The sequence below is a fragment of the Zingiber officinale genome, chromosome 5A, assembly GCF_018446385.1.
Source record: "Zingiber officinale cultivar Zhangliang chromosome 5A, Zo_v1.1, whole genome shotgun sequence".
Lineage (NCBI taxonomy): Eukaryota > Viridiplantae > Streptophyta > Magnoliopsida > Zingiberales > Zingiberaceae > Zingiber > Zingiber officinale.
Window position 1 is genome coordinate 75,479,486 of NC_055994.1, and position 24,655 is coordinate 75,504,140.

The 24,655-nt window shown below is 37.3% G+C and overlaps 1 pseudogene; it reads left to right on the forward strand.

The window, feature by feature from the left end:
• The first annotated feature begins 365 nt into the window (after positions 1–365).
• Positions 366–24,655, forward strand: part of LOC121979657 — a 45,509-nt pseudogene continuing 21,219 nt past the window's right edge.

Consider the following 24,655-nt stretch of genomic DNA (forward strand, 5'->3'; position numbering starts at 1 on the left):
CTCTCCGATAGCCTCCGAGGTCGTCCTGGCCACTGCGGCAGGGCTTCCTTTCCGTCCCTTTTAAGCCAGGCATTCTGGCATTTATCTCCATGAATCGAGAGATCGTCTGGCTGATTTGCGACAGGGGCTGGAATGAGGCGTGTACAGCGTGTGCTTGGCCTTGTACCTCGACCCGAGGCGTGACGATGTTGCTCGGTTCGTCGACGCCTTTGCACCATCGCCTGCCTTTTCGTCCGTAGTCTCCTGCCCTTATCTGCCCTTATCTTATCTGATCAGGCGCGCCAGTTCCCTCAGGCGAGATGAGGCTGCCATGTTGTAAGGAGCCTCGAGAGTGCTGATGCAGGGTCGCGGCACCCTTGCCGCGGATGACGGGGGCTCGAATTGCCAATGGGGCTGTCTTTCTGAACGTATGTGCGGTAAGCACGCGCGGGGGACTGCCTTGCGCCAAACGACCGGATGTCGGTCGGCCCAAGACGGAATGTTGTTCCACCCTGACCTCAAGTCCCAGTTCTTGTGGTCTCCACGATCAATGTGTCTGGGCCGGGAAGGGTTCGGCGGACCGCATATAGTCGGTAAGGCCAACCGTCCGCAATGCTTTATATAGAGTAAAGAAAGTGTATTTCGTATGTGTTGTCGTAACGCATGACCCCGCCCGCATAATCCCTACTGGGAGGGACAACAAATTTATTGTCTAGAGGGTACAAGCCGACTTGCCTGGCCGGACTATGGACTATGATTGTTCCTGCTCTCCTTTACCCACCGCCGGCCCGGGGTCTGCGGGGATTGGGCCCAACCATCCGCTACGGTGGGCGGCACGCCTCACTGCCTCTCGCCTCGTCCGCCATGCTTGAAACTGGGAGGATCGGCCTTGTTTTTGACATTGTTTCGATTATTTGAACCCCAACTTTGCCTGGGGCGCCATTGCCAAATATTCACCGTCGGTCTCGCTTATCCGGCCGGCCACTTCTTTTTGGCTTTGGACCCCTCAGAATGGGGGTCCCCCGTTCTGACCGCCGGATCACTAAGGTACTTATAACAAGAAATAGAATATTCTTGCTTAATATTCTAAATGATGTTGTCAATTATCTCAAAGCTTGTTATAAAGACACTACTTGGCTATGACATCTTAGATTTGAGCATCTCAATTTCGGAGGACTAGAATTGCTTTCAATGAGGGATATGGTGAGAGGACTACTTTGCATCAAACATCCTGATCAATTATGTGAAACATGTCTACTTAGGAAGCAATTTAGAAAAGGTTTTCTAAAGGAGTCAAGTTCAAGAGCCCAAAAGCCACTTGAATTATACACATTGATGTTTGTGGTTTGATAAAGCCAAGTTCACTTGGTATGAGTAACTATTTCATTCTTTTCACATATGACTTTTCTCGAAAAACTTGGGTGTATTTCTTGAATTAAAAAATCAGAGGTTTTCGACATATTCAAGAAATTTAAAGCTATTATAGAAAAGGAGAGCGGTCTTGAGATTAAAACTATACGATTTGATAGAGGAGGAGAATTTACCTCAAAAGAATTTCAAGAATTCTGTGAATCCAACGGAATATGATAACCTCTGACAGTTCCAGGATCCCCTCAACAAAATGGAGTGGCGGAAAGAAAGAATCGAACCATTCTTGACATGGCAAGGAGCATTCTTAAAAGTAAGAGGCTACCAAAGGAACTTTGTTTTAGAGTATATACTAAAAGCCTAGCTTTTGTATAAACATTTGTTTAGAAATAAAGAATCACAATGGTCAAATACCTACATTTATTTGTTAAGTGTAGTTGTTCAATTAATTTATATTGTAGATAACATGGTGTGTGGTGTCACACACAGAAGATCATGTTATTAGTTCTTTATAAATTATAAACAGTTGCTCACGACTAAGATGGAAAGGAACAAACCATTGGAATAGTCGTAGTGTAATTAGGTATTAGTTTATCTTGGCTAATAAATTACACTAGTACACTCTAAGTGTATTGAGTAGAACCATTTTAGGTAAGTTCTTTTTATACTGACTTGATAAAAGAACTAAACCTTAGTGTCTCTTAATCCTAATATAATAACAAACACATATATTTAGTATTTATTTCTTTGACTTATCAATGAGTGAGATTTAGCTCGATAAATCAATAAGCCCGATAAGTTGGGAAATGATATTACTTATAGTGTGTATTAGAAGGAAACTGTGTCCTAGTAATCTAGGTTGAGAATGTCTCCGAGAGCTCATATATGATTGTCATGTTAAACCCGCAGTGGACTTAGTCACATACCGATGAGGTTGAGTGGTACTACTCTTGGGTTAAGATATTAATTAAGTGAGTTGTCAGTAACTCATTTAATTAGTGGACATTCGACATTTTAAACACAGGGAGACTAACACACTCATAATAAGAATGAGCCCAAAATATAATTTGGGATTTGTGCGGTAGTTCAATAATAATTCTTTAGTGGTATGAATTATTATTAATGAAGTTAAGTTGTGTGTTTGGGGCGAACACGGGAAGCTTAATTTCATCAGGAGACCAAAACTAATTCCTCCTCTCGGCCCCTATCGTAGCCTCTTGTATATAAAGAATTATACCCACCTATGCCCACCTTCTTACCCATCCTAATGGGGCCGGCCAAGATAGCTTGAAACCCAAGCTAGGGCCGACCAAGATCAAAAGGATTGAGCCAAGTTAAAAGGAATTTTATTTTTATTTAAATTTTTTTCTTAATGTGAATATCATGGTTTTAAGAGAGAGTTTAAAATTTAAATCTTTCCTTTTATAGCTTTCTACAAAAAATTAAGAAGAGATTTGAAATCTTTCCTTATTTGTAGATTGAAAGATGAATTTTAATTTTAAGAAAACTTTCCCTTTTTAACCATGTTCATGATTTAAAAGAGAGTTTAAAAAATTAAATAATCCCTTTTATAAGTTTCTACAAAAGATTAAGAAAAGATTTGATATCTTTCCTTATTTGTAGATTGAAAGGAGATTTTAATTTTTAGAGATAATTTTCCTTTTTGGAAATCATCCACATGTTTAAAAGAAAGATTTTAATTTATAAAATTTCCTTTTTACAAATCACCATGAAGGGAAAAATTATTGGAGAAATTTTTTATAAATTTCCGAAAACAAATTAGGAAGTTTTAATTCTTGTGTTAATTAAAACTCTCCTTGTTTTGGAGATTAAAGTGGCCGACCATGTTGTTTAAGAAAAGAGAAATTGATTTTAAATCAATTAAATTTTCTTTTTCAAGGCAAAAGAATTAAGGAAGTTTTTATTTAAATTTCCTTATTTTCCAAGACCAAGGATTATAAAAGAGGGGGTAGAGGTGTCTTCATGGCTAACGACTCTATTCTATTTTCTTCCTCTCTTTTCCTCCTTGGTGTGGCCGGCCCTAGGGTCTCTTCTCCTTCTCTTCTCTTCCTCCTTTGTGGCCGGCGGCATCAACACAAGAGAAGTCCGTGGTGGCCGGTTCTAGCTAGGAGAAGAAGGAGAGAAAGGAGGCTTTGTTTCTAGCATCCCTTGGAGCTTGGTGGTGGTGGCCGAACCTCACATCTCTTGGAGTTTATGTGGTGGCCGAATCTTGCTTGGAGAAAAAGGTGGCTTAGGTGGATTCTCATCTCGGTAGATCATTGCCCACACAACGTCCGGGATAAGAAGAGGAATACGGTAGAAGATCAAGAGATTATTTGCTAACAAAGAAAGGTATACTAGTAATTGTTTTCCGCATCATACTAGTTTTCTTTGTATAGTTATTTTTGAAAATACCAAATACAAGAGGCATATGATTCTAGAGTTTTCAGATTTGTTTCGAATTTGTATTTTTTTTCTTTATTTTTTGAATTTGTGATTCGATTGTTCTTTTTGGTTAACTTAGAGTTATTTAAGGAAATTAAATATTAGTTTTCCTTAAAAGGCTTTGTCTAGGCGGTGGTGGTTGCTCCCATATCCAAGAAGGTCATGTGCCTCGCCATGCAGTTTTGGAAATTAATATTTAATGAAATTAATAACATAGGTGGTTTTGGATCAATAGTGTTAAGTTCCGCTTACGATCCAAATCTAAACCATCAAGAACAGATAAGTTAAATTTGGAATCAATGATGCTAAGTTTCGTCTGCGATTCCTAATTTAACTTCTAAAGAACACAATAGGTTATTTAGGAAAGGTTCGACACTTGTACAAAATTTTTGTACAGTGGAACCGGTACGGTCTTCCTAGGACTAACCAACACTTTGGACAGAAGCGGTTGTATGTGCAATATATTTATCTAACCGATTACCAACGAGTGTGTGGGGCAAGACACCACAAGAAGCATGCAGCGGAAGGAAGCCTAGGATTTCTCATCTAAGAGTTTTTGGGAGTATAGCCCATGTTCATGTGTCTGACAAAGCAAAAAAGTAAATTGAATGATAAAAGTAAGAGGTTCATTTTTATTGATTATAATACTAACTCAAAAGGGTATAAGTTATACAATATAAATACTGGGAAGACAATCATCAGCCGGGATGTCATATTTGATGAAGAAGATGTAGGAATTGTATAATAATTGCACAAAACAATTAAACACTTACAGCGATCTCCTGTAGATCTACAATCGGTGACGGTAGGACATACAGTCGAAAGAACGATCACAAAATTGAAAAACCCTTTATGGTTCACAAACCAAATCCCTCTCTAATGGATGTTCTCCTTCTTTGCAAGACACATAGTCTCGGTAGAATTCTGACAGCACTTCTGTTGTGCTTTGATCTCATTTGCATACATAACGCAACAACCTTTTCCTGATGCATGCATTCCTTTCTCGTCATACACCAATTGCCTTGGGCGCTCTTTTATATAGTGGAAGATGACTCTTCCTCTATCTCCATTAATAGAGGAAGGTGAAAGGGTTGGAAGATGAAGGGGAAAAGGCATCCTTTCACTTTCTTAACACCAACATCTCCTACTCGTTCAAGTCAATCCTTAAAGGTTAATTGGTCACATAGACCATGTTAATCACATAGACTATAAGGTGATCATGTCACAATCTCAAAGCCAAACATTAATTGGTCACAAAGACCGATTAAGTTATATAGACTATTTGACGATCAAATTACGAAGATCAGAGCAAAATTAATTAGTCACAAAGACTAAATAAGAACATTCATTTCATACATTAGGAAAAATGGTTTGTGCGACAGCAAGCACACTGAGAATTATTGCTAAGAAGATTATTGCACCTTACATAGCTACTCTTTAAGTGATCAATGCTAACAAAGTTGTTACACATTACTTAGCTGCTCTTCCAAATGAATTAGAGACACTCTCATTATGACACATAGTCTCTCTCCTGGCGGAACATATCCGTTACCCAAGAAATATCCAATCTCCCAGTGACACACAACAATTATCTAAGAGATATCCATGTCTTGCTTTTTACCTATATTAAATAATCGTCATTTACATCAATATGAACATCTCTAATATATCATAATGACTATTATGTCAAGAGCATGTTCCATATTCAACATTCACAATCATTTCTATACATAATAGAAATGGGTCGACTAGTGAATAACATCAAAAGATGTAAATCTATCTAATCTTCCTTTTTAGGTAGAATCTATTCATTTTAATCAGTCACTTTCCTAGTTATTCTCCATAGACCGAATCATCCATAGCGAATAGGAAACATACTAAAGTAGCAGACATTGATTATAACTTTAAATAGACAGCTAAAAAGCCACTTAGGGTAAAATTGAGATTAACTTATAATCTTAAAGGTCTCACATAGTAGAGAAGTAGGGATTCATTCTCCTACTACCCTCCTTGTCACCATAGCATGCGCGGTTTGAATCACATGCTATGATGTTATTCTCTTTACTAAAAAGAGCATATTTTTTTCTTAAATTTTAACATCATACAGATTTCGATCTAGACATACCTAATGTCTAATCCTGAATTACATAAATGATTTCCAATCTAGCCTTTAAACAGATTCAGTAAATAGTGGTACATTTACTCCGATCATTATATAAATGATCTCATCTTGATACAATTATCAAGGCGACCTTAACTTATAGGCATGTCTCTATTCACAGCTACATAAGTTATCCCATAAGTAACGGTCTTACCTCTATTTATACTTAACAAATAGAGATGATTGTCCATGTGAGTGGACCAATCTCAATCTGCCAACATGCTCATCGAGACTTTAATTCAAAATGTAACAATATATACACTGAATAGATCATGCCATTTTACAACATGTTACATTTTACGAAGTCACAAAAACTTCTCATATCCTTGAAATGACTCTTTAGTCAATGACTTAGTAAAAAGATCTGCAAGCATCGTATGTGTAGGGATATACTCAAGAATTATTATTTTCTTATCCACAATATCCCTTACAAAATTATGAATTCTATATGCTTGCATTTGCTGTGATATTTAGGATCCTCAGCTTGATCGTTACAGTACACTGTAACACGACTCCCACTGTCCTCAACAATCTTCAAATGCTTCAGGAACCTTTTCAACCAAACAGACTGTTGCACAACTGATGCGCAAGCTATTGGTGCGGGAAGCATCCGACGATCGAACCTGAGTTTTGATAATGGCAAAGGATTCAAAGTTAAGGTGTGTGGTGATCTAACAGTCTGAATGAGATTACAGGAAAGTCCTAAGTGTACTTAGGCAAAAGCCCTAACTGTGGTTAGGCAAGGTAAAAACCCTAGGGGGTGGAACCCTAGGTCATAAGGGGTGGTAACCCTATGCGGAAAGTCTTGGTGGGTCGAGTGCTTCAGGCAAAAGTCCTAGGGGGGGGGGTAACCCTAGATGGAAAGTCCTGGTGTCGCGCAGGAAATCGACATGGCCGAAGCGGAAGTCAAGCGAAAGTCCAAGCATCGAGCACCGAGCAAAGTCGGTCGATCTAGAGGATCGACCGGCAATAGGTAAATCCCGAGGGAGTAGGTGAGGACTTAGAGGCCCGTGGAACAGAGGCATGAGCTGCCCACTAGGGTTTTCGTTGGAAATCCAAGTCGCACGAATAGTCCGAATGATGTCAAACTTCATATTTATGATATTATATGTGATAACTTTTGTTTTGGATATGTTTATGTTTTGTATCTAACATGTCTTGTGTATGAGAACAAGGTTAAGTCTTGGATAAATATATGAGAGGCCCATGGAGCTGGTGCCGGGTGCAAAAGGATGCTGGTCTGCATGTGAGGCGCCAGGAAGTTCAAGGCGCCTTGACTGATGGATGAAGGCTGGAGAGCAAAGAAGGTGCCTTGAACTGATAAGGTTGACTAGTTCAACCCTATCTCGGTGACTCGGCCCGGCATGGAGGTGCCTTGGATGGCTTTCAAGGCACCTTGAACACCCTTTATAAGACCAGCAGTTCTTAACAACTCATTCCAAGCAATCCTTCTACGACTAGTGCTAACGACACGATCCTCCCGAGTCTGCGACGACCCGACCCGGACTCAAATCTTCAGTTATTCATATTGTCGTCAGTATAATTTAATCATTTCTTATTGATTATTGTACTTCACTTGTAATTCTATTCGAGCTATTAGTTGTTGCCCACGGTAAGCGATTAAGGATCACGGGCCTTCAAGTAGGAGTCGAGCTCGGCTCCGAACGATGTAAATACCCTCGTGTTTGTGTTGTTTTTCTCTCTTATTCCGCTGCGTTACTCAAGTGTTTAATCGAACGAGTTATGATTCCAAACCGAGTGAAATCCACGAGCGCTATTCACCCCCCCCCTCTAGCGCTTCTCAATCCAACACAAGCCACACAACTTCCATTGTCGACAATGCTACACAAGCCTAGCCATATAGCTTCTTTTGTCGACAAGGCTACACAAGCCAAGCCACACAACTTCCATTGTCAACACGGCTACATAAACCTGCTTCTTTCTATTCCATGAGATGACGCCACCATTTAGTAAGAAGGTATAGTCAGATGTAGATCTTCTGTCATCAAGATCTTCTGTCCAATCTGTATCTGTGTAGCCATTTAGGCTCATCTTAAATCCTTAAAAGTAGATGCATAATCTGTTGTCAACATGATAGCCAACACCATAGCTTATTTCAGATGAATACACAATATAGTGTACATTAAACTATCAATAGAATTGACATATGATATTACCTTCATTTTGCCTATTTCTTTTGGAGTCTTGGGATACAATGTTGCAATCAGACATATTAAAGTGTTGTAATATCTTAGCAATATAAGCCTTTTGAGACAATCCCAAAAGTTTTTTTGATCAATCTTTCATAATCTTCACTCCTAAGATGTACTCAACTTCTCTTCAAAAATAATATTCTCCATTTGGGTATATTCTTTTGCAACTAGTCGAGTTTTGTATCAATTAATTGATCGATCTTCTTTCCTCTTGATTTTGAGAATCAACTTATTCCCAATAGTCCTTCGGCCCAGAGGAAGATATACCTATAATCCCAAACTTGATTCTTTCTCATCGATTCCATCTCTTCAACCATTGCAACTTTCCATTTTTTCTCTTACTCTACATCCCAATGCTTCCTATTCAGGTTCGTCATTGTCAATTAGAAGTGTTATCAATGCCTCATTTTTGATATCAAACCTCTTCTTAGGTTTGATTTTAAGAACGTCTCTTCATAAGTTAGACTATTAAGAAGTCAACTCATGACTCAACATATCACTCTCACTTGGTTGACTAGACTCAAACATCCCTTTTGACACCTCTCTTGTTGATAATATCTCATCCTCCTCAAATAGAGAAACTTTTTTTTTTTAATCAAAATTACCTCTGATTAGGAACTCTATTTTGAGAAATGTCGCATCTCTCGAATTTATTTCGGAGATGGTTCCATCTAGTTGCTCACCTATGAAAATAGAACCTTTGGAGATCTCATGATATCTAATAAAGATATATTTCTTATCCTTAGGTCCTAGTTTTTCATATTTGTGAGAACTCTCATGAATATAAGCAGCTGCCCCCAGAGTCTCAGATTACTTAAATCTGATTTTCTGCCTGTGCACTTTGTTAAGTATATAGATTGCAGTTAATAATGCATCTCCTCAATAGGATATTGGCAAATTAGCCCGCGTCATCATAGACCTAAGCATTTTAAGAAGAGTCATATTTATTCTTTCAGCTACTCCATTTTGCTATGGAGTTCCAGGGATTATTAGCTATCTTATAATCTCTCTGTCATTACATATTATCTTAAACATATCAGACAAATATTTCCTTCCACGATCAGTGTGTAAAGTCTTAATTTTACGTTCCGTTTGATTATCAACTTCATTTTTATAACAAATGAAGCAATCCAATGTTTCAGATTTGTGAGAAATCAAATACACATAACCGGATCGAGAGAAATCATCAATAAATGTAATGAAATAGGAAGCTCCATGTCTAGTCTTCACATTCATTAGACCACAAATATCCGAATGAATTATTTGTAATGGTGATTCAGATCTAATAGTCTTACCAAATGGTTTCCTAGTTGCTTTTCCAGCAAGACAATGCTCACATATAGATAAGTGAATCTTAGCTTGAGTGCCCAATAGACCCTCTCTAGCCAATCGATTCATACATTCTTGTCATATATTTCCTAATCTAGCATGCCAAACCTCATCAGTTATATTTACATTACTAGCTAGAGCAATGTTTGAAAAATAACCTTCAATTGCACAATTGGCATCTGGTTCTACTTCAAGAACCATAAAACCATTTGTTAAAAAATCATATCTGATTAACACTGAGTCAATTTTAAGTTCAAACATTGGCTGTAAAAATTAATATAGTACCTTAAATCAAGAAGACATGTAACAAAAATAAGATTTCGTCAAATTTTAGGAGCATACAGGACATCATGTAGAAATAAAACACTACCACCACGAAGGTTGAGTTTGCAAGCGTTGATTCCTTTGACTTCAACTCTTGCATTGTTTCCTACATAGATCCATTTGTTACTAGCTAGTACCTGATGATACTCAATAAATATAACTTGTTCCCGAGCTACATGGTTGGTTGCTCCCAAATCTCTAATCCACAAAGGATAAGAATTAGTTAATAATACTGAACTAGCAACAAAATGCTCAGGAAAATAAGACACTTATATATTTACCTTTTTTGGCTCAGTGCATTCCTGAGCGAAGTGACCTTTCTTGTCACAATTAAAACAAGTTAACTAGTTTTTAGGTTTCTTTTCAGTCTTCTTTCCTATCTTCTTGATTGATCCCTGTCCAACAGTAGCAATTTCTTTCTTCTTTCCCTTCTCTTTCTTGTACCATTTCTTTTTCATGGATCCAGATGATCCAACAGAACCGACTGTTGGTTGTTTCTCAAAAAACCTAGAGGTTCCACTGTACAAAAATTTTGTACAAAGGTCTGAACCTTTTCCTAGCTACCATGTGTTCTTTTAAATTAAATTTTGGATCGCCTGCGGAACTTAACACATTTGATCCAAAACTTAATCTATTCGTTCTTTTAGGTTTTGACTTGGGTCTCCTGCGGAACTTAACACGTTCGACCCAAATCACCTTAAGTTATTAATTCCATAATTGGTTCCCAGTACTGACGTGGCGAGGCACATGACCTTCTTGGATATGGGAGCAACCACCACCGACTAGATAAAACCTTTTATGGAAAGCTAATATTTAATTTCCTAAAATAACTTTAGGTTAACCGAAAAGAACAATCAAATCACAAGGAAAAATAAAACAAAAGAACACAACATCAAAAAACATATTCGAAATACTAGAATCGCATGCCTCTTGTATTTGGTATTATTTCCAAAAATAACTAGTATGATGCGAAAAATTACTAGTTATACCTTTTAGAAAGACCTCTTGATCTTTTACCGATATTCCTCTTCTAACCTCGGACGTTGTGGGCAGCGATCTTCGAGATGAGAACCACCTAGCACCTTCTTCTTCCTTACAAGTTTCCATCAAAACTTCTCCTAGGATGAAGAGGTTCGGCCACCACCACCATGCTCCAAGGGATGCTAGAACGAGGCTTGCTTTCTCCTTCTTCCTTGATCCGGCCACGACAAAAGCTCCACCAAGAGATAAGTTTCGCCAACAAGAGGAGAGGAGAGAAATAGGCGACCACACCACCAAGGAAGAGAGAGAAAAATAGAATAGAGTCGTTAGCCTTGAAGCCTCCTCTACCCCCTCTTTATAATCCTTGATCTTGGCAAATAAGGAAAATTTAATAAAATTTCCTTAATTCTTTTCCATTGAAAAGGAAAAATTATTTAATTAAAATAATTTTCTTTCTCAATTTTATTTGGCCACCACATACAAACAAGGAGAGTTTTAATTAATTAAAACTTCCTAATTTGTCTCGAAATTTATAAAATTTCTCCAATAATTTAATCCTTCATGATTGGTTTATAAAAGGAAATTTAATAAATTAAAATCTTTCTTTTAAACATGTGGATAAAAGAAAGTTATCTCTAAAAATTAAAATCTCTTTTAATCTACAAATAAGGAAAGATATCAAATCTTTTCTCAATCTTTTGTAGAAACTAATAAAAGAGAATTATTAATTTTAAACTTTCTTTTAAATCATGAACATGGTTAAAAGGAAAGTTTTCTAAAATTTAAAATCCTCCTTTAATCAACAAATAAGGAAAGATTTCAAATTTTAAACTCTCTTTAAACATGTAGATGATTTACAAATAAGGAAAGTTTTACCAAAAATTAAAACCATCCTTTAAACTACAAATAAGGAAAGAGATTAATCTCTCTTAATCTTTGTAGAAACTATAAAAGGAAATTTTAATTTTAAACTCTCTTTAAAATCATGATATCCACATAAGAAATAATTTTAATAAAATCCTTTTATTCTAGTGGTCACCACCTAAGCTTGGGACACAAGTGTACCCGGCACATTCTTATCCATGGTCCTAGCTTGGGTTCCAAGCTAGCTTGGCCCATGGTAAGAAGGTGCGGTGGTATAAATCTCTATATACTAAAGGCTACGATAGGGACCGAGAGGAGGAATTGGTTTTGATCTCGATGAAATTACATCCGTGTTCGGCCCTAACACACAACTTAATTCATCAATAATATTCATTCCACTAAAGAACTATTATTGAACTCGCACCAATCCCAAATTACATTTTGGGCTCCTTATTATGAGTGTGTTAGTCTCCTGTGTTTAAGATAACAAATGTCCACTAATTAAGTAAGTTACTCGCTTAATATCTAGCTCCAAGAGTAGTACCACTCAACTTCATCGTCATGTCGGACTAAGTCCACCTGCAGGGTTTAACATGACAATCCTTATGAGCTCCTCTTGGGGACATTCTCAACCTAGATCACTAGGACACAGTTTTTTTCTATAATCAACAACACACACTCTAAGTGATATCATTTTCCAACTTATCGGGCTTATTGATTTATCGAACTAAATCTCACCCATTGATAAATTAAAGAAATAAATATCAAATATATGTACTTATTATTATATTAGGATTAAGAGCACACACTTCCATAATAACTGAGGTCTTTGTTCCTTTATAAAGTCAGTATAAAAGGAACGACCTCAAATGGTCCTACTCAATACACTCTAAGTGTACTAGTGTAATTATATAGTTAAGATAAACTAATACCTAATTACACTACGACCTTCCAATGGTTTGTTCATTTCCATCTTGGTTGTAAGTTACTGTTTATAATTTATAAGGAACCGATAACATGATCTTCTGTATGTGACACCACACACCATGTTATCTACAATATAAATTAATTGAGAAACTACATTTATCATAAATGTAGACATTTGACCAATGTGATTCTTATTTCTAGATAAATGTTTATACCAAAAGCTAGACTTTTAGTATACACTCTAACACCGACAACCACATAGGCTTGTCTAGAAATCCTTACGGATTCAACTTTCTCTGCCTCAAATTCTACATGGCGTGAGACGTCAGTGAAAGTCTTGATACTTTCACTATGAGCTAGGGTCTGCTTCATGGTCTCCCAAGAATCTGGAAGGGAATGAATAATCGCTTGAACCTGTTGTTCATTGGTCAACTCATGACCAACAGTTTTAAGCTCCTAAATCATGTTCGACATCTCCCTAAGGTGTTGAACCATTGAAATATTCAGACGCTTCTTATAGCTGTCAAACTTGATTGTTAGCTGTTGAAGCTTGATTAGACTTACTCCACTATATTTTTTCTTTAAGGGCTACTCAGATTGCATGAGCTGAAAGATAGGACTCATACTCAAAAGCTAGGTCATCTACCATTGAACTAATCACTATGCCCTTTGTAGTGGAATCCTTTTTCTTCCATGCCTTATAGGCATTAAGATCTCGTCTGTGCTGTGTAGTGGGACCATCTATAGGTTCTACCATAACTTGATTTATAACCTCTAGAACTTCTTATTCCTTAAGTACATATTGTATCTTGAGTTGTCAGATTTTGTAGCTATCCTCATATAATTTTTCTCTGTTATTGAGTTTAGCTATGATGTTCTTATTTTCCATGATCTAACATAAATAAATATATTATTTAGTATTTAGTATAATTCACATGCATACAATTTATAATTGACTCATTGTTAATTTGAGTCGGTTCACAAAATAAAGTGATAACTACGTTTCCACTCATCATTTGTATGGTCCAATCAAATCAATATTGATCAATACTATTACACACATCCCAACTAATGAACTTAATCATTATTTTATAATGATTTCTTTATTAAATAAACTAATCATTTAATAAAATGAACTAATTATTTTTCATGACATCATGTAGAGCAATCAGCATATGAATGAATATATCATTAACATAAACATGTTGCAGTACATTAACATATAACAAACTGGCATGAACTAAATGAACTAATACTGTTCATATATAATGACAGTAACAATAACAGAACTCTAATTAACTAAATAGGCTACTATCACTCCTACTGGGACAGACACTAGTGCAGTGACCAACATTATCCCTTTCAACCTAGACTCATTTGGGGTAATCTTAGGTAGGGCAGCTTCAGGATTCTTCATCAGATCCCTAATTGGATCCTCCTCGATTATTTTCGGGTCCTCTTCAAACTCTTCAGGATCCTCTTTAGTCATATAGTGAAGCAGTTCCTGACATAATTCTGAATATGTGACACGCCCTTAATGACACCCCCAAATATAGTATGTTATCATTCTAGGATTTTCTAGCAATGAACGTTACAAAACCCAGATCCTATAACTATCTAGGACTGGAAACTTTTCTCACTCAAGTTTCTAAAATAGATCATCAAGCTGTCCAACGTGTTCGTCGACTTCATAAGCAGAGTTATACTCTATGTCTTGAATTTCCTCCCTAAGCTGATTTGGTCGCACTTCGCGATGAGTCAATATGGTAATCATCTGTGACATCTGAAAAATTGAAATTAAATAAGTCAGTACAAAACTGGCTAATCAGTACAAAACCAGCTTAATTCAATTTATAACGACATAGTCCAACATAATAAATCAAGAAAGAACAAATCTTCTCGATTTTTAAGAGTCTAAGTCGACTGACCCATTTGACCGATTGATTGAGAATCCAAATCCTAAGCTTGGTCCTCTGTCCTCGTTAGAACTAATCTAATTTGACAGGGATTTATAGTACTTATGTTATGTTATTGTTTAATCTAAGTCTATTTTAGCCAAACTCAGACTTATTGATCAAACTCAGGTTCATTTGATCAAACCAAGGCTCATTGGTTTAAGTTTGATCAATTAGAACAAATCTAATCATTTTGATCAAATTTGACCCAATAAAATAAATCTGGTTATTTGATCATAATTGGTCCAAGCTCAATTAATCAACCCAAATCATTTCTAGTTCTGTACAAATTGATTCAATTAAATCAACTAATGATTTAATCTAAACTGAGTCTAAGTGGACCAAACTAATTAGCCCATTAATTGAACCAATTTTCTAGTTAATTACTGCATGTAAAAGTTAATGTTATAGTATACATGCGTTGGCATAAAAACATGCATTGATTAATTGAGACAAAAAACATAAAGTTTAACTTTATAAACCTACTATGTTTCTTGATTTCAAGATGCATGCAGTAACGAAATGTTTCTTTATTATTATTTTTTATTTTCTAAAAAAAAAACTTTTTCTCATAAAGCACTGTGCTTCGTGTTTATCCTTCATTCATTTTCTTCACTATACGATACCCACGTCGCCTCAACTGTTGCCTCCACACAACCATGATAGACATGGTCGCCGACCACGAAGGCCAATCTCCGACCTACTAGGGTGGTCGCCGGTCCTATCTTGTACCAAAATTCAGTCACTTTTGGCTCGACAAGGTCGTTGTTGGTTGTTTTACTCATCCCGGCCACCAATACATCGCCAACCATCCAAGATGCCATCGCAGGCCACAGAAAGCCTTCGCCAACATATCCCTGTGTCCTGAGCGCGACTTTGATGGAAATCGTGACCCTATCATGATTTTGGCGCAGTGCACTGCCGAGTAGCGGTGTTAATGCCAGCAAGCTACGCTTACCAGCGACCTTATCGCCGGTGAGCGACGCTTAAGAGCGACCCTGCCACTGGTATCCCTGAGACCTTACTGTCGGCATCATATAGCCGTGATGCAGTTGCCGACGCTTATCAGCTACGACACATTGGTCGTGCAAAGGACGACGAGAAATCATAACTAGGTATAATTCCTAATGCTCTGATACCTTTGTAGGAATTATATAATAATTGCACAAAATAATTAAACACTTACAGTGATCTCCCGTAGATATGCAATCAGCGACGGTAGTGTTGGTTGCTACTAGGAATATCGTACCGGTTCCCCTGTATAAAAATTTTGTACAAGTCTTGAACCTTTCCTAACAACCTATTGTGGAATTGCAAACAGAACTTAACATTATTGATTCCAAATTTAACTTATCTGTTCTTAGAGGTTTAGACTTGGATTACAAACGATACTTAATATTATAGATCCAAATCCACCTATGTTACAAATTTAATTAAATATTTATTTCAGAGATCGACTCCCAAGTCAAACATGGTAAGACACTTGGCCTTCTTGGGTATGGAAACATCTGCCACTGCCTCGACAAAGTCTCTCAAAGAAATTTAATATTTAATTTCCTTATAGTAACCCTAGGTTTAACCAAAAAGAACAATCGAATCACAAGATCAAAAAAAACAAAAAAACACAAATTCGAATCACAAATCCGAAACCTAGAATCACTAGCCTCTTGTATTTGGTATTTCAAAATCCATACAAAGAAAACTAGTATGATGCGGAATAGAATTACTAGTTATACCTTTCTTTGTAAGCAACAACCTCTTGATCTTCTATCGTATTTCTCTTCTTATCTCGGACGTTGTGTGGGCAACGATCTACCGAGATGAGAACCACCAAGAAAACTTCCTTCTTGCAAGTTTCGGCCACCAACCTTCAAGCTCCAAGGGATGCAAGAGCAAAGCCTCCTTTCTCTCCTTTTCCTAGCAAGAACTGGCCACCACAAGATCTCCAAGAGAGGGATGCAACGACCACTAAAGAAGAAGAGAAAAGGAGAAGATAATAGGGTCGGCCATACCAAGGAAGAGAGGAGAGGAATACTAGATAATATGTTGTGAGGTGAGACACCTCTACCCTCTCTTTTATATTCCTTGGTCTTAGCAAATAAGGAAATTTAATTATTATTAAAATTCCCTTATTTTCCTTGCCATTAATTAATAAGGAAAATTTAATTAAAAATTCCTTTTAACCCTTCTTATGGTCGACCCCTTCAATTGATCCAAATAAGGCAAGTTTTAAATACAAAATTAAAACTTCCTTATTTGTTTCCGGAAATTTTTAAAATAAAAATTTCTCTATTAATTTTCCCTTCATGGTTGGTTATAAAAGGAAAATTTATAAATTAAAATCTCTCTTTTAAAACATGTGAATGATTTCCAAAGGAAAGTTTTCTTCAAAAATTAAAAACTTCCTTTTAACTACAAATTAGGAAAGATATCAAACCTTTCTCTTAATCCTTTGTAGAAACTATAAAAAGAAAATATTTAATTTTTAAACTCTCTTTTAAATCATGGCTTCCACATAAGGAAAGATTTTAAAAATAAAATCCTTTTAATTTTATATGGCCGGCCACACCAAGCTTGGGCTCCAAGCTATGGCCGGCCACCCTACTTGGCTCAAGCCTTTGGCTTGGCCGACCCAAGCTTGCTTGGCCGACCACCTAAGGTGGATATAATTCTCTATATATAAGAGGCTACGATAGGGACCAAGAGGAGGAATTGGTTTTGGTCTCCCGATGAAATTAAGCTTCCCGTGTTCGCCCCGAACACCCAACTTAATTTCATCAATAATAATTCATACCACTAAAGAATTATTATTGAACTACCGCACCAATCCCAAATTACATTTTGGGCTCCTTCTTATCATGAGTGTGTTAATCTCCCTGTGTTTAAGATGTCGAATGCCCACTAATTAAATGAGTTATTGACAACTCACTTTAATTAATATCTTAGTCCAAGAGTAGTATCACTCAACCTTATCGTCATGTCGGACTAAGTCCACCTGCAGGGTTTATATGATAATCCTTATGAGCTCCTCTTGGGGACATTATCAACCTAGATTACTAGGATACAGTTTCCTTCTATAAACAACACACACTATACGTAATATCATTTCCCAACTTATCGGGCCTCTTGATTTATCGAGCTAAATCTCACCCTTTGATTAGTCAAAGAAATAAATACTAAATACACGTGCTTGTTATTATATTAGGATTAAGAGCACACACTTCCATAATAACAAAGGTCTTGTTCTTTTATTAAGTCAGTATAAAAAGAACTTACCTTAAATGGTCCTCCTCAATACACTCAGAATGTACTAGTGTAATTTTATAGTTAAGATAAACTAATTCCAAATTACACTACGACTATTCCAATAGTTTGTTCCTATTCATCTTAGTCGTGAGCTACTGTTTATAATTTATAAAAAACTGATAACATGATCTTCTGTGTGTGACACCACACCATGTTATCTACAATATAAATTAATTGAACAACTACACTTAGCATAAATTTAGACATTTGACCAATGTGATTTTTTATTTCATAATAAATGTTTTCAAAAAGCTACACTTTTAGTATACACTCTAACAATCTTCCACTTATACTAAAAGACTATGCTGTCATAAATGCTGTCATACGTCTGATTCCCATTCCTTCAATATGCTGATCGAAAGCTTTCGCCGGAAGGGCCTTACTGAAAGGATCTGCTAGGTTATCTGCTGATGCAATCTTGGCAACAACAACTTCTCCTCGCTTTATGATGTCTCGTATCAGGTGGTACTTGCGCTCTATGTGTTTACTTACCTTATGGGCTCGTGGTTCATTCGAGTTTGCTACTGCACCGCTATTATCACAATAAATTGTGATGATTTGGGCTAACCAGGAATCACATCTAAGTCCATTCGAAAGTTCCTGAGCTACACAGCTTCTTTGACTGCCTCAGATGCTGCCACATACTCATCTTCCATGGTTGAGTCAGAAACACATTTCTGCTTAACACTCCTCCATGCAATGGCTCCACCCCCTGATGTAGACTTACTATTGCCCCTATCTGATTGGAAGTCAGAATCTGTGTAACCCACAGGGAGCAAATCATCTGCTTGGTAAACTAGCATATAATCTCTAGTCCTTCTCAGGTACTTTAATATATGCTTTACAACAATCCAATATCCTTGTCTAGGGTTACTTTGATATCTGCTAACTATGCCCACGGCAAAACAAATATCTGGTCTCGTGCATAACATAGCATACATTAGGCTTCTGACATCCAAAGCATAAGGAACCTTCATGTCCTCTATCTCCTTTGATGTCTTCGGAGACATCTCTTTAGATAAAGCTACTCTATGCCTAAAAGGTAGAAAACTTTTCTTGGAGTCTTGCATGCTAAAACGAGTAAGGATTGTATCAATATATGAAGCTTGGGACAAGCACAACATCCTTTTCTTGCGATCCCTTATTACTTTGATCCTAATAATATGTGTGCATTCTCCTAAGTCCTTCATATCGAATTGCTTGGACAACCATACCCTTACTTCCGACAACACTTTGATATTGTTTCCAACTAACAAAATGTCATCTACGTATAGTATAAGAAATACCACCACGTTTCCATCACACTTCTTGTATAAACAAGACTCATCCAGACACTGAATAAATCCATATAATTGGATTACTTCAGTAAACTGGATGTTCCAAGACTTGAAGCTTGCTTTAGTCCATAAATAGATCATTTTAGCTTGCACACTAGATGCTCTTTGCCTTTTTCAATGAACCCCTCTGGTTGCTTCATATGGATGTTCTCTTCAAGACTTCCATTAAGGAAAGTTGTCTTGACATCCATTTGCCAAACCTCATAATCCATATGAGCGGCAATAGATAAAAGAATTCGGGTAGACTTAAGCATGACTACCGGCGAAAAAGTTTCCTTATAATTGATTCCCTCTTTCTGAGTGTACCCTTTCGCAACAAGCCTTGCTTTAAATGTTTCCACCTTCCCATCTGTCCCTCTTTTTCTTTTGTAGATCCACTTATATCCAATAGCTTTTACACTATTTGATGGTTCTACAAGCTCCCAAACTTTGTTAGAATATATAGATTCTATTTCTGAATTCATTGCTCTTTGACAAGATGCTACATCTTTATCTTGGAGTGCTTCGTTATATGTACGGGGATCAGGTTCATGTTTACCTGGGATCAAGTCCGAAGACTCTCCCAAAAACATGAATCTTTCAGGTTACCTCACAACCCTCCCACTACGACGAGGCACTGTTTGTGGTTGTATATCATTTATAATACGTGTTGCAGTATCTTGTGATATTTCATCTTGTACTGTTGGTTCATTACATAATCACAAATCTGAAACCTAGAATCACTAGCCACTTTTGTTTGGTATTTCAAAATCTATACAAAGAAAACTAGTATGATGTGGAATAGAATTACTAGTTATACCTTTCTTTGCAAGCAACAACCTCTTGAACTTCTATCGTATTCCTTTTCTTATCTCGGACGTTGTGTGGGCAACGATCTACCGAGATGAGAACCACCAAGAAAACTTCCTTCTTGCAAGTTTCGGCCACCAACCTTCAAGCTCCAAGGGATGCAAGAGCAAAGCCTCCTTTCTCTCATTCTCCTAGCAAGAACCGGCCACCACAAGATCTCCAAGAAAGGGATGCACCGACCACTAAAGAAGAAGAGAAAAGGAGAAGAGAATAGGGCCGGCCACACCAAGGAAGAGAGGAAAGGAATACTAGATAATATGTTGTGAGGTGAAGCACCTCTACCCTCTCTTTTATATTCCTTGGTCTTAGCAAATAAGGAAATTTAATTATTTTTAAAATTTCCTTATTTTCCTTGCCATTGGTTAATAAGGAAAATTTAATTAAAAATTCCTTTTAACCCTTCTTATGGCCGACCCCTTCGATTGCTCCAAATAAGGCAAGTTTTAAACACAAAATTAAAACTTCCTTATTTATTTTTGGAATTTTTAAAATAAAAATTTCTCTATTAATTTTCTCTTCATGGTTGGTTATAAAAGGAAAATTTATAAATTAAAATCTCTCTTTTAAAACATGTGGATGATTTCCAAAAAGGAAAGTTTTCTTCAAAAATTAAAATATTCCTTTTAACTACAAATTAGGAAAGATATCAAACCTTTCTTTTAATCCTTTGTAGAAACTATAAAAAGGAAATATTTAATTTTTAAACTCTCTTTTAAATCATGGTTTCCACATAAGGAAAGATTTTAAAAATAAAATCCTTTTAATTTTATATGGCCGGCCACACTAAGCTTGGGCTCCAAGCTATAGCCGACCACCCTACTTGGCTCAAGCCTTTGGCTTGGCCGGCCTATGCTTGGGCTCCAAGCTTGCTTGGCCGGCCACCTAAGGGTGGGTAGGAAGTGGTATTTGGTGGATATAATTCTCTGTTCGCCCCGAACACCCAACTTAATTTCATCAATAATAATTCATACCACTAAAGAATTATTATTGAACTACCGCACCAATCCCAAATTACATTTTGGGCTCCTTCTTATCATGAGTGTGTTAATCTCCCTGTGTTTAAGATGTCGAATGCCCACTAATTAAATGAGTTACTAACAACTCACTTTAATTAATATCTTAGTCCAAGAGTAGTACTACTCAACCTTATCGTAATGTCGGACTAAGTCCACCTACAGGGTTTACATGACAATCCTTATGAGCTCCTCTTGGGGACATTATCAACCTAGATTACTAGGACACAGTTTCCTTCTATAATCAATAACACACACTATAAGTAATATCATTTCCCAACTTATCGGACTTCTTGATTTATCGAGCTAAATCTCACCCGTTGATAAGTCAAAGAAATAAATACTAAATACACGTGCTTGTTACTATATCGGGATTAAGAGCACACACTTCCATAATAACAAAGGTCTTGTTCTTTTATTAAGTTAGTATAAAAAGAACTTACCTTAAATGGTCCTGCTCAATGCACTCAGAATGTACTAGTGTAATTTTATAGTTAAGATAAACTAATACCAAATTACACTACGACTATTTCAATGGTTTGTTCCTATTCATCTTAGTCGTGATCTACTGTTTATAATTTATAAAAAAACGATAACATGATCTTCTGTGTGTGACACCACACACCATGTTATCTACAATATAAATTAATTGAACAACTACACTTAGCATAAATGTAGACATTTGACCAATGCGATTCTTTATTTCATAATAAATATTTTTTAAAAGCTAGACTTTTAATATACACTCTAATAGGTAGGACTTACTATCGGAAGAACGATCACAAAATCGGAAAGCTCTTTATGGCTCACAAACCAAATCCCTCTCTAATGGATATTTTCCTTCTCTTCAAGACACATAGTCTCGGTATTATTCTGACAGCACTTCTGTTGTGCTTCGATCTTATCTACGTACACAACACAACAACCTTTTCCTGATGCATGCACTTCTTTCTCGTCATACACCAATTGCCTTGGATGCTCTTTTATATAGAGGAAGATGACTCTTCCTCTACCTCCATTAATAAAGGAAGGTGAAAGGGTTGAAAGATGAAGGGGAAGAGACACCCTTTCACCTTCTTAACACCAACAGAAGGAGAATGGAATTGAAAATTTCAAAATGAAGAATACAACTTCTTCTCATACTTTGAAGAAGATGTAGAGCAACCTGTTGGTGCAATATTCCCCAGGTCAAGGTTGACCAAGTTGACTGAGCTTGGACTGAGTCAAGCTCGAGTCTTGATGTTTGGGTTTCGATGTTTGACAATACATATAAACAACACATGGAGATTGCAGATGCAATTGTTCATGTGTGGAGATTGTGAAGAAGAGTCAAGTAGGTCAAGAGTGACTGGATACTTGACTGGGAAGTCCTGGTGAGTGAAGCCAGGCAGAAGGAAAGTCCTGGTGAGTGAAACCAGGCAGATTGGAAATCCTGGTGACTGAAGCCAGGTGAAAGACCTAGTGAGTGAAGCTAGGCAGAAGGAAATCCTGGTGAGTGAAGCCAGGTGAAAGATCTAGTGAGTGAAGCTAGGCAGATTGGAAATCCTGATGAGTGAAGCCAAGTGAAAGACCTAATGAGTGAAGCTAGGCAGAAGGAAATCCTGGTGAGTGAAGCTAGGTGAAAGTCCTAGTGAGTGAAGCTAGGCAGAAGGAAATCCTGGTGAGTGAAGCCAGGTGAAAGACCTAGTGAGTAAAGCTAGGCAGAAGGAAGTCCTAGTGAGTGAAGCCAGGCACGAGGAAATCCAGATGGATCAAGGCTGATCGGACATCTGGTGTTGGAAAGACCAAGTAGGTCAAAGGGATTGACCGGATACTTGGCACGAGGTGGAAAGTCCAAGTAGGTCAAAGGGATTGACCGGACACTTGGTGAGCAAGTCCTAGCAGGTCAAGGGTGACCAGATACTAGGCACGATGAACCAACAGGTCATGGTTGACCGGATGTTGGTTTAAGGGACTTTAGACTTGATTTTGGGAGAAATCATGAGCTGGATCGATCAGCCGATCGATTGGCTCATGCCCAATCGATCGGCTGATCGATTGGGCGAGTCTTCGCGACAAGCCTCCTCCCAATCGATCAGTGGATCGATTGGGAGAAGTGCGCGATCGCACAGAACAGCTCTGGATAGATCAACCGATCGATCCAGAGCCCCCAATTGATCAGTGGATCGATTGGGAGGTTCGATTCTGCGTGATAAGCCCTGGATCGATCAGTCGATCGATCCAGGCAATTCTCGAGAGCACAGAGGTGCTATGGATCGATCGACTGATCTATCCAAAGCCTCCCTGATCGATTGGGAGCAATCCAATCGATCGGGATCCGACCGTTGGTGCAGGATATAGCTGTTGGCGAGCGTTTCTCTCGGGAGAACTCCCACGGCTTCGATTCTTCTCTTCAGCGATCTTCACAGCAACTCCATAAAGTTCTCACCGCCAGATCTTGAGGGTTCTTGGAGGTATTTCCAAGTCAAGAGGCGTGACTACAACAAGAAGAAGAAATCAAGGGTTAGAGTTTTCTTGTGCAAACTTGTAAGCTTTTGCTTGTATTTTGTTCCCTTTCCCCTTCTTCTTGTAGTGTGAACTTGTAGGGCTTCTCCGCCTTTGGTAGTTACCATAAAGGAGTGTTTTCATAGTGGAGGGTGCGTGAGTGTGTGGATCTTTGGATTAGTCACCTCTTGTGAGGTGGATACCAAGTAAATCCTCTTGTTAGCGTTGTATATTTTGTTTCTTTGTATTTTCCGCTGCATATCTTGAAGAAACAAGAAACGAAGAGCAAGATGAGCGCACCGAGCTATTCACCCCCCTCTAGCTACATAATCGGTCCCAACACAACCAAGGGTGGAGCAAACAAGAGAGGAGCCTACTACTCCACTAATAACACCGAATTCAAGTACTCAAGAAAATTCATCAACATCAACTTTAAGTGAAAGAGTACCACACTTCAAGAGCTTACAGGACCTCTATAAGGTAATTGAAAATTAAGATAATATTACTCTATTTTATCTTTTAAAAGTAAAAAGTAGAAAGATACGATGGATGAAGAAATCAATGCGATCGAGAAGAATGATATATGGAAGTTAACTCCACTTCCTGAATGACATAAGGCAATTGATGTGATGTGGGTGTACGAAATAAAGAAGAATTCCAAAGGAGAAGTTGAAAGATATAAAACAAGATTAGTGATAAAAGGTTGTAGTCAAAGATATGACATTGCCTATGATCAGGTATTCGCTCCCGTTGCTTGATTATAAATTGTCAAACTAATCATTTTTGTAGAAACCCAAAATAAGTGGAAAATACATCAAATGGATGTAAAATCTACTTTCTTAAATGGAATTTTCGAAGAAATCTATATTCGATAGCCATCAGGTTATGAAGTCAAAGGACAAGAAGACAGAGTTCTAAAATTGAAGAATACTCTCTATGGGCTAAAGTAAGCACCAAGAGCATGGAATAGTCAGATAGACAAATATTTGCAAGAGAAATGTTTCATCAAATGTCCTTGTAAACATGCACTATGCATTCAAAATAAGGATAAAGATGTTTTGCTTGTATGCCTATATGTCGATGAATTAATCTTCACGGGAAGCAATCCAATTATATTGGA